Source organism: Lissotriton helveticus, chromosome 2_1, assembly GCF_964261635.1.
Source record: "Lissotriton helveticus chromosome 2_1, aLisHel1.1, whole genome shotgun sequence".
Lineage (NCBI taxonomy): Eukaryota > Metazoa > Chordata > Amphibia > Caudata > Salamandridae > Lissotriton > Lissotriton helveticus.
The window spans coordinates 2,077,673,649-2,077,684,899 of record NC_136059.1 but is presented as its reverse complement, the minus strand read 5'-3'; the positions used below and the strand labels follow the sequence as shown (position 1 = coordinate 2,077,684,899).

General features: G+C 47.7%; 1 pseudogene; it reads left to right on the top strand.

The window, feature by feature from the left end:
- Positions 1-10,751: 10,751 nt before the first annotated feature.
- LOC144820526 (U2 spliceosomal RNA) lies at positions 10,752-10,916 on the top strand (annotated as a pseudogene).
- Positions 10,917-11,251: the final 335 nt, after the last annotated feature.

The window sequence follows — 11,251 nt, the reverse complement described above, 5'->3', positions numbered from 1 at the left end:
CAGTGCACTGTACTAGGGTCTGACAAGTAAACCAAATAGCCAAACATGGAACCACTGATTAATACTTCAATTTACAATAGGGAGCACTTGCACTGTGGCTCTCGAGAGCAGTGGCACAGTGCCCAAAGCATCTAACACCAGCAAAAACACATGAGGCAACAGCAAAAGTGGAAGGGAGACCCACGCCAATGGTGCCAGGTCTAACACATGTCCCCTCCAGCTGAAATGTGGGGAGAACTACCCTAACTCCTGGGAGTTCTCATCACTAAGGTGGAAGAATTGGACAGACCATTAGCGATGGTGTGTTCTGTACCAGGGCGGTGTTCCACCGTAAAGTCCATAACCTGTAGGGAAATAGACCACCTCAACAGCTTTGGATTCTCACTCCTCATTTGCATCAACCATCTGAGGGGCCTGTGGTCTGTCTGGACCCGGAAGTGAGTCCCAAACAGGTATGGTCTCAGCTTCTTCAGAGCCCAGACCACAGCAAATGCCTCACGTTCAATAGCACTCCACCTCTGTTACCGTGGGAGTAACCTCCTACTAATGAAGGCTACAGGTTGATCTAGGCCCTCCTCATTCAACTGTGACAGAACAGCCCCCACACCATGCTCTGAAGCGTCTGTCTGAACGATAAACTCTCCTGAGAAGTTGGGTGCCAGGAGCACGGGCAGCACGGGCACCGTGCACATAGCAGCTTTCAGGGCCTCAAAAGCTTTCTGACAGGTGTCAGTCCAAATCACTTTCTTGGGCTGCTACCTGAAAGTCAGCTCTGTCAAGGGTGCAACAATGTTGCCATACCCTTTGACAAACCTCCTGTAATACCCTGTGAGACCTAAGAAGGCCCTCACCTCTGTCTGGGTTTTGGGTGGCCCCCAAGCCAGGATGCTTTCAATCTTGGGTTGTAGGGGCGCCACCTGGCCGCTCCCAACTTGGTGTCCCAAGTACACTACGGAACCCTGCCCGATCTGGCACTTACTCGCCTTGATCGTGAGGCCTGCCTCCCGCACTCAACACTTCCCAGAGGTGGCGCAGATGTTCCTCCCAACTGGCACTGAACACTGCGATGTCATCCAGGTAGGTGGCACTGAACTCATCCAGTCCAACCAACACCTGGTTGACCAACCTCTGAAAGGTGGCAGGGGCATTCTTCATCCCAAAGGGCATAACACGGAACTGGAAATGCCCATCTGGTGTGGAGAATGCTGACCTCTCCTTTGCCCCATCAGTCAAGGCAATCTGCCAGTACCCAGACGTTAAGTCAAACGTGCCGTGCAGCCCCTAGCCGATCAATGAGCTCATCATTTCTGGGGATGGGGTGCGCGTCAGTCTTCGTGACTGAATTGAGCCCTCTGTAGTCCACACAGAACCGGAGTTCGGGGGTGGCACCCGGTGCTGCAGCCTTCGGGATCAAGACCACTGGGCTGGCCCAAGGACTGCAAGATGACTCCATCACCCCTAGCGCAAGCATATTTGAGACCTCCTCTTTGAGGCAAGCCCTCACCCTGTCAGTTACCCTGTAAGTTTTATGCTTCACAGGTAAGCTGTCTCCACATCATGGAGGCACCAATCTGTGACACCAGAAACCAGGGAGAACAGATCAGAAAACTATCCCAGCAACTGGCGGCAGCCATTCTGTTGCTCATGGGTCAGGGTGGAAGAGAGATTAACACCATACACTGACCCATCTTGCTCTGAGGCTGACAGGAGGTCAGGAAGAGGCTCAGTCTCCTCCTCCATCCCAGCATCTGTTGCCAAGAGCATGCACACTTCAGACCTCTCCAATTGGGGCTTAAGGCGGTTACATGTAGGACCCTCAAGGGGTTCCTAGGAGACCGCAAGTCCACCAAGTAGGTAACTGGACTCTTGCGCTCCACAACCTCTACGGTCCGGTCCACTTATCCTGGAGCATGCAAGGCTCCACTGGGGCCATGAACCACACTTTCTGACCAGGTTGAAGCTCTACCAGAGTGGCATTCTGGTCATACCAGCATTCATCTTCTCCTGGCTGGCTTCCAGATTCGCCTCAGCGAGTTGCCTGAAACGCCTAGTCTGGTTCCTGAAGGCCAGCATGTAGCTATATACATCCTGGGAAGGTTTCCTGGGAAATTGCTCCCAGCCTTCTTTGACCATACTCGGAAGTCCTCTGACTGGGTGTCCAAATGGACTGAACCCTAGAGATTTCTGTGGCAGCTCACGGTATGCAAAGAGTAGGCACGGTAAGAGGACGTCCCACTTACACCTCATGAGTTCCTCAAGACCCATTATCATGCCCTTCAGGGTCCGGTTGTACTTTTCAACCAACCGGTTTCCTTGCGGGTGGTAAGGAGTGGTAAACTTGTAGGTTACACCACATTCCTGCCACAGGGACTTCATATACGTGGAAATGAAGTTGGTCTCCCGGTCAGACACTACCTCACGAGGGAATCCCACTCGGGAGAAAAGTCCCATCAGTGCTCGTCCCACCACGGTGCCGTCACTATCCTCAGAGGTATGGCTTCCGTGTACCGGGTGGCATGGTCTACCAAGACCAGGATGAACCTGTTGTCCATGGCTGTCTTGGGGTCCAGTGGCCCCATAATGTCAATCCCCACCCGCTCAACGGGGGTACTGACCACATGGAATGGCTGGAGAGGAGCCTTGTGCTTCCTCCCACTCTTTCCACTTGCCTGGCAAGTCTGACAGGTCCTGCAATGAGTGTCTGAACTCTTGCGCATTTGGGGCCAATGAAAGTGTGTGACAAGCCTCTCAAAGGTCTTGTTCTACCCCAAATGTCCTGCTAATGGCACATCATGAGCCAGCCCCAGTAGGAAGGCTCTGAACTTCTGAGGTGCCACCAGCACGCGGCTGACCCAGGTTCAGCAACCCTAGGCTCACTATACAGGAGACCATTCTCCCAGGAAATCAAATGTGATCCTGACTGATCTCCTGCTGCCTGGCTTGCAGCCCGTTGCCGCAAGCCATCAAGAGAAGGACATTATCTCTGCTCCTGGCAGAATTCTTCCCTGGAGGGGCCTTCTTCTTGTTGCCAATGGGTCAGCTCAGGCAGGTCCCCAAGTTCTGCTACTTGCTCCCCGGTTAGGCTCCAGGGTATCCCCCTCAGCATCTACCTCCTCCTGGGCCATGGGAACTTCGGGGCCGGTTTCCCACGCCTCGCCACTTCTCTATAAGGCAGATTCCTGGACCTCCCTCTCAGGCTCCAGGTCCTCTTGAGAACCCCTACTGGCTGACATTGACCGGGTGGTCTTGCACGCGCAATCAGGCAGTCCAACCATCTTCAAGTGAGTACTCCATCTTTTCCCAAGGGGAGCTCTCCAAATCGTTCCCCAACAAACAGTCAACAGGCATGGCGGGCCTCACAGCTACCTGAAGAGTACCAGAGACCCTCCCCCACTCAAAGGAAACCTGAACCATTGGACAATGACTCTCTGTGTTGTCGGCGGCAACAACTCGGCAAAATGCATGAGGGATTATCTGCTCTTGAGACACCAGGTGACACCTGACAGTTGTCAGACTGGCTCCTGTATCTCTAAGAGCCTCCACCTTTTGGCCATTGATGGTCACCCACTCCCCATATTTCTTAGTGTTCCTGGGCAGCTGAGCTTCTGAGACCTCATTTAGCAGTCTCCTAAAGAGACAAGGGTCATCTGTGCGGGACCCCACCCACCTTGGACATCAATCTCCTCCCCAAGGCTACAATAGCCATCTGCCGGGGCGGAGCACCAGTGGGTGCTGGTTTACCAAACAGGCGGCACCTGGTATCATTTGCCTTATGACCCAGGTCGCCACACTTGTAACATTTCAGGGGTCCCTGTGGAACAGAACTACCTGTCGGGATCCCTTGCTTCTTCTCAGGGGGAGGCTGGGAACCTTTCCCTTGGTTCCCTTGGGGACTACTTTGGGGCCCTTTGCGGAACTCCTTTTGTTTACCCTTGTCCCCCCACTCTTCTGCTGTGGACCCTGCCCACCTTTGGCTGAGTCTCCCACGTGACCCTTGTGGACCCGGGTGCTCACCCAGCGGTCCGCCTCCTCAGCAAGCTTCCTAGGGTTAGTCAGTTTGCTATCTATCGGATGCTGGTGCAGCTCTGGAAAACAATTATCAGACAAATGCTCTCATGCAATCAAATTAAAGAGACCTTGAAAATCATTAACCTTGCTGCCCTTCACCCAACCATCCAATGCTCTAGAAAAGAAAGTTACATATTCAACCCAGGTACTGTTTTCTAACCTTTTGCATTTCCTGAACCTCTGTCTATAGAGTTCAGGGGTCAAACCACATCTAGATATCAATGCATCTTTCATGTGGCTGTATGAATTGTGGACTTCAGAAGGCAAGTCTAACAGTGTGTCCCGGCCCTCACTAAGGAACCTTCCCCACAACCCCACTCCCCAATCTCTCTCAGGGACCCGGTGGGAAGACATGGCTGCCTGATAGGCTCTGAACCACTGGCCAATATCATCATTTTTGTAAAATTCTTTCACCACTTCTTTGGGAATATACACTCTACTCTCCACAGATACTGACGGCACGCTGCCACCAGAGGGAGTAACCTCCAAACTTTTGGTTTCAAACTCCAACTCCCTCAAAACTTTTTCATGCTCAAACTGTATCTTCTTTTTCTCTATATCTAACCTCCTATTTTATATTTCCAGTTGCCTATTCACCTTGAACTACGTTATCTCCATTTCATGTCTTCTTGATCTCTCTCTGTCCTCCAACTCCTCTGGAGATAGCCTCTTGCCAGAAGAGATGCTACCTGCAGGGGAAGGTACTTTCTTTCCTCTTGATCCCAATAGCTCTTCCTGTTGTACAACTGCCTGGTCATCCTCTTCCTCAATCTAAGGAATTTTCCTTGCTTCTACCCAGGGCCTCAGCGCCTTGTAGATTTCCTCCTTTACTTTGAATCCAGAAGTGGAAACATTGAATTTCTTGCAAAAGTACTTCAGGTGTTTTATTTTATAGCTTTCTAGCCTCTCTTCTTCCCATTCCCAATCAATAGAGGCTATGGATTCTGCTCTCTCTACTACCACTGAATCAGGCATCTTTCAAAAATAGGAAACATCCAAAAAGGAATCTACCAAAAAGTATGTGGTTGCGTTATGGTCTGCACTCACTAAGTAGTGTTCACCAGTCACTGTACATGAGTCACAAATGCAAGTCCAGAATCCTCACCGCTGACCACCAATGTTAGATTTGGAGGTCTCTAGTTGGCACAGGTAGGTACTTGTGACAAATAGGGACCCTTGCCTCTAGTCAGGATAAGGGGATTACACTCCTAAATAACTCGTGCGCACCCCCTTGGTAGCTTGGCACGAGCAGACAGGCTTATCTCAGAGGCAGTGTCTAAAGCATTTGTGACCACATACAGTAACTCAGTGACAACAATACAGATGGATACCACACAAGGTTTTATATCAAAAATAAGTATACTTTATATAGATTTACCACAAGACCATAAACGACAAAAATACACTTTGCTGTTACTTTAAGATGGTAGATTTATCTTAGTTTAGTTCAGTTCTTAAGATGCGACACTTTGCGTCAATGTACTTTATGTTGCGTTGGGCTTCCACGACAAGCAATGTCTCAGTGAGGGAAATGCGGCAAAGTTCAGGTGCAAAGAAATAAAGACGTGAAGATCTTCCAGATGCAGCACGCTTCTCCGGGGATGCAAGAAGTTCTCGGTTCGATGTGTGGACTGCAGCGACGACACCTTTGTTCCGCGATGCGACTGCTTCAGCTCCACCTGCGACACTCTTCTCCCATGATGCGTGAGGCTTCTGCACGATGCAACAACTACAGCGGCGACATCCACGATGCGACGGCAGCTGACGGTTTCGCGCTTCTCGGGGATGCGAGGCGATTTTCTTCGATGCTGTGCAGTGCGACAGTTCCAGCTGCGACACCCTCCTTCGGTGTTGCGACGGCAGGCACAGCGACGGCGACACGCTCCAACCTCGTTGCGAGACTCTTCTCTCGATGCGGTGCAATACGACAGCTACAGCGGCGACACCCTCCTTCGGAGTTGCGACGGCAGCAGCAGCGACGGCGACACGCTTCCTCTTCATTGCGGCATGCTTCTCTCGATGTGGTGCAGTGCGACAGCTACAGCGCCGACATTCATGATGCGAAGGCATCGAAGGCGACACACTTCTTCTTCGATGAGTCACGCTTCCAGCTCCTTGCGACACGCAGTTCCTCACAAGGCCCAAAACAGCAGCAGGCACTTCCACAAGAACTCTGGGTAGCTGGGGGTTGAAGTCTGTTGCCCCTGAGACTTCAGCAGGAGACAAGCTCTTTTCCAAGCCCTTGGAGATCCTTCACAAGTTGAAAGCAAAGTACACAAAGTTCCTTTCTCCTTCCTTTGGCAGTAAGGCAACCAATGCAGGCTAATCCCCCAAGCAGCACTTTAGCTTGGGAATAGTCTCTCCTCAGTTTCTTCAGGTTGTAATCCAAAAGTGATCTAATTTCATGGGATCAAGGTCCCAATATTTATACCCCAAAATCCTTTGTTCTCTGAGGGGACAGGGGCCTTTGCCCAGTTCAAACCAGTTCTGAAGCACAGCCCTATTCAAGGTTCAGGTGCAACTTTTCCCTCCCATCTAGATGCCGATCTCTCTATTCACCTCTGGGCTGACTCATCCTGTCTGTTGGAATCACCCAGCCCTGTCACTCACAAAACCAGACAGGGAATTCACAACCTAGCAGAGGCAGGCTTGAAAGGTTAGGCAAGCAAATACCTACTTTCTAAAAGTTGTATTTGCAAACACAGAATGTTAAAACCAACTTCACTAAAATATGTGTTTTATCATTCTGAGTTCAGGCATACTAAACTCGAATATCTACCATGTTCTCTGAGAGAGTTAGGATTATAAAATGTAATAATTCTAACAAGCCATTCTGGCATATGGAGAACAGGTAGCCTTGCAATAGTGAAAAACGAAAATGGCTGTAATTCACTATTAGGACATGCCACGCACATCAGGACTTGTCCTACCTTATACTTACAATGCACCCTACCCTTGGGCCTACCATGCAGGTGACTGATAGGAAGAAAAGGGAAGGTTTAGGGACTGGCAAGTGGGTGCACTTGCCCAGTCAGCATGACAGTACCAGACTGCACGAAGGCTCCGCAATGGCAGACATTGGACGCATTTTACAAGGCTGCTTCTCTGGGTGGCACAACCAGTGCTGCAGGCCCACCAGCAGCATTTGGATTTACATGCCCTGGGCACACTCAGTGCACTGTACTAGGGTCTGACAAGTAAACCAAATAGCCAAACATGGAACCACTGATTAATACATCAATTTACAATAGGGAGCACTTGCACCGTGGCACTGGACAGCAGAGGCACAGTGCCCAAAGCATCTAACACCAGCAAAAACACATGAGGCAACAGCAAAAATGGAAGGGAGACCCACGCCAATGGTGCCAGGTCTAACAGTGGATTTCTGGTAAATGCACCAATTAGGTATAAACATGGCAGACATAATGATGTGAAATGTCTGGTGCATCAAAAAGACTAGAGCACGCACCATGCCATTTGAAAAGCATTGACAAGGGGAACAGTAGGAAAAAGTAGAAAAATCAGCGGTAAAAAAGAAACCGCAACAGGATATTGGAAAAAATGGTGGTGGATGTCTTCAACAAAAACCCTAGAGATCATGAGGGAACAATCGCCTCCAGAGATTCAGCAAATATAACAGTGTGAAGTCAGTAATTAATCATTGAAAACAGGGAATGAATCAATCATGCTATGAATTATATAAAGTTGAGCTGACCCATCAAAACATCGTAGTTCCGAGGATAAAGTCCAATTAAACAATTCCAATAAATGGAAAACGTGTGAAGTGTCTGGACAGAAGGACATCAAGTAAAAGAAACAAATAAGGCTCTATTGCACATATTTAATCATAATAGCTAGAAATGTCTCAGCATCTCAAATGGAGGAATCATCAAGAGTGGAAAAAAACATGGCACAAGGCTAGATATGGTCCTGTGTTAGTTATTGTTATGTATTTACATGAACAAAAGCTCAATTAAAGTATGCCAGCAAAACAGCAACTTTATAAAATCAAGCGACAAGTTACAAAGAAGAACCAACTAGGCTCTAATGCACATATCAAATAATAACAGTGATCAATACCCTGGCATGCCAAAGGGAGAAGGATCATCAAGAATAACACAAACCAATATGTGATATATAGTAGCAGACAATGGTTAATCATTCTTATGGGTGTTGTTAAGGTGTTTGATGGTCATTTCAAATTACATAGTGACCATGCTATTCCATTCATCTAATGCATTTAGTCCATTGTTAAGTGTCATATTTACAGATCCAACAGCACTCACAACTTGTGAGCAATTACGATAAGTTGCCGCCCTGTATTGGGAGTTGGGTTGTTCTTTGACCTGTCACACCAAATCCTTTTCTGAGTGGTTGTATGTAGAAAAATGTGCTGCCAGGGGGTGTTCACACTGCCATAATTAATGCAACTTTTGGGTTGCATGAAACAGGTTTTGATCATTTGGGTGGTTTGTCCAATGTAGGGAAGTCCACATGGGCACCGAATGGCTTATATTACATTAGTGACTCTGCAGTTTGTAAATTGTTTCAGGGGAGTAAGATGTTGTTCTATGTTTGAAATCCCTGGCATTAAAGGTTTGTTGACATATATAGCAATCCTGACATTTATAAGTGAGGCAAACCTCAGCTGGAAGTTATCAATTGGTTATTGGACTTATCCTTGGGGGGTCCATGTCATGGCAAGCTCCAAAAGGTCACCCAAGTTGTGTCCTCTTTTGTACTAGAATAGAAGTACAGAAAATAGATCATGAAACAGAATTATATTCCAATTCTTCTTGATTCCTTTTCTCACCTTGTTACTAGATGGGCAAAAGGTGGACACAAAGGGGATGTTTACATTTGAATGTTGTTCTTTAGGAGTAAGTAACGTGTCCGTGGGGCAATACCATGTGCAATGATCTCGATATTCGGCATTTGGGATAGCCCATTGGCAATCGTTTTTGAGACAAAACAGGTGCTCCACATAATTATTATTATTATTATTATTAATAGTGTTTTGTTAAGCGCAAACAACCCAGCGCTGTATTGTCTGAATCAAGAGAGGGCCAGAGAGCCAAGTTAGATGAAGAGGAGCGTTTTCAAGTCTTTCCGAAACTTCAACAGGTTAGATTCACCGCGAAGGGTATCAGGCAGGGAGTTCCAAGCCTTGGCAGCATTCCAGGAGAAGGATCGCCCGCCCCATATGGCCCGTTTGGTTCTGTTTACAGTGGCTAAGAAAGCTGAACTAGATCTCAGGGATCTATGGGGGAGATAAGGGGTCGCCAGAGAACAGATCATGGATGGAGCGGTCTTCCACATGGCCTTGTGCATAATGCACATAGATTTGAACAAAACTCTGGCCTTAATGGGCAACCAGTGCAGTTTCTTCAAAGCTGCTATGCCAGATTCTCGCCGGCTCAAGCCTAGAAGGAGGCAAGCAGCTGCATTTTGAGTAATCTGGAGTTTCCTTGTGGTGGAAATAGGAGCTCCCAGGTATAGAGAGTTTCCATAGTCCAAACGGGATAGAATAATGGCTTGTACCATTATTCTGCGTGCTTGGAAGGGTAGAAGTGGCAACACTTTCCTAAGCATCCGCATCACACCAAAGCAGGTGGCGGACAGGACAGTAGCTTGTTGTTTGAAATTTAGCTTAGGATCCAGCCACATGCCCAGACTCTTTATTTGGGTTTTTGGTTGGGGCGGGTTTCCCATGCTTGGGGGCTATTCTAACATAGGACCAGGAGTGAGTGAGTTGCCCAAGATCATGAGCTCAGTTTTCTCACCATTGAGCTTTAGGTGTGAGGAAGTCATCCACTGATTTATTGCTACCAAACATTTAGTGAGGTTAGGGGGGGAGGTATTAGGCTGGTTCATAGATACAACCAGTTGTGTATCTTCGGCGTAGGTTACAATGTCTAGACCAAACGAGTGCACAATGTCAGCGAGGGGTTGTAAATAAACATTAAATAGGGTAGGGCTCAGAGACGAGCCCTGTGGTACACCTTGATCAAGAGGCCAAATTTTTGAGTGGGCATTGCTCTCCACTACCTCAAAAGAACGATTCTCCAAAAAAGATTGGAGCCAAAGTATGGCCTTCCCTGAGATTCCTATTTGGCGTAGGCGGTGGAGAAGGATGCTAGTATTGATGGTGTCGAAGGCGGCACTGAGATCAAGCAACATAATTGCTACAGTGCCGCCTCGATCCATCTGTTTCCTTGCCATCTCAGTCACTGTCAGAAGAGCAGCTTCTGTTCCTAACTTTGGGCGGAATCCTGCTTGGAACTCATGAATAATAATTGATCCTTGAGCTATTTACAATCTTTATGATTACGTAGAAATTGTCTGTAGGGTAGACCATCACGCATACCTCTCCGGTAATTTCCAGTGTATTGCAATAAGGTATTTCTCTCATATGATTTTTTGCTATAGATATGTGCCTATCTTACCATCTTGTAGTTAAGCCAAGAAATGGTACGTTATTGGCTCTTGCTTCAAATATGATGTGTAGGTGTATTTGTGTGTGATATAGCCAGTCCACAAAGTTTGACACCGGTTCAATGATGCATTTCCAGATCAGTAAGATATTATCAATATATCTTTCCATAAATGGATATGGTCATGAAAAGGATTATTAGGAGGTCAACACTTTGCTGGTTTCAAAATCGTCAACGTAAAGAATCGCAATCGCTTCTCGGCCTTTTGGCTAAGATCAAGTGTAGTATCTGTTCTTATCAGTTTAACGTAAAGAATCGCAAGGTTAGGTGAGAAGCAAGCGCCAATAGATACGTCATTCTTCTGAAGGTAAAACATATCTGAATGCAGAATATAATTATGCACGAGTACAATTTCAAGAAGCTCAATGATGAAGTCTGTAGGGACACGTGTGGGGCATGGTTTAGTGTCCAGTAGCTTCTAAATAAATGAAACAAATTACATTGCGCGCACTGCATCGGCATTTGGAGTTGCAGCGTGCCCAATGTAATTAGTTTTATTTATTTATTTCCTTACCTCCGTTCGGCCATATGCCTGAGTTTACAACCCCCACCCTGCCCCTCCCCTGCCCGCCCCACTGCCCCGCAGCACTCCCTCGAGGAGCCGTTACTGCTTGAGGGGTGTCCACTTCGAGACCAAGACTGGGTCCTACAGTCTTTCACTTCAGGTGATGGAGCTGACTTTATCCTAG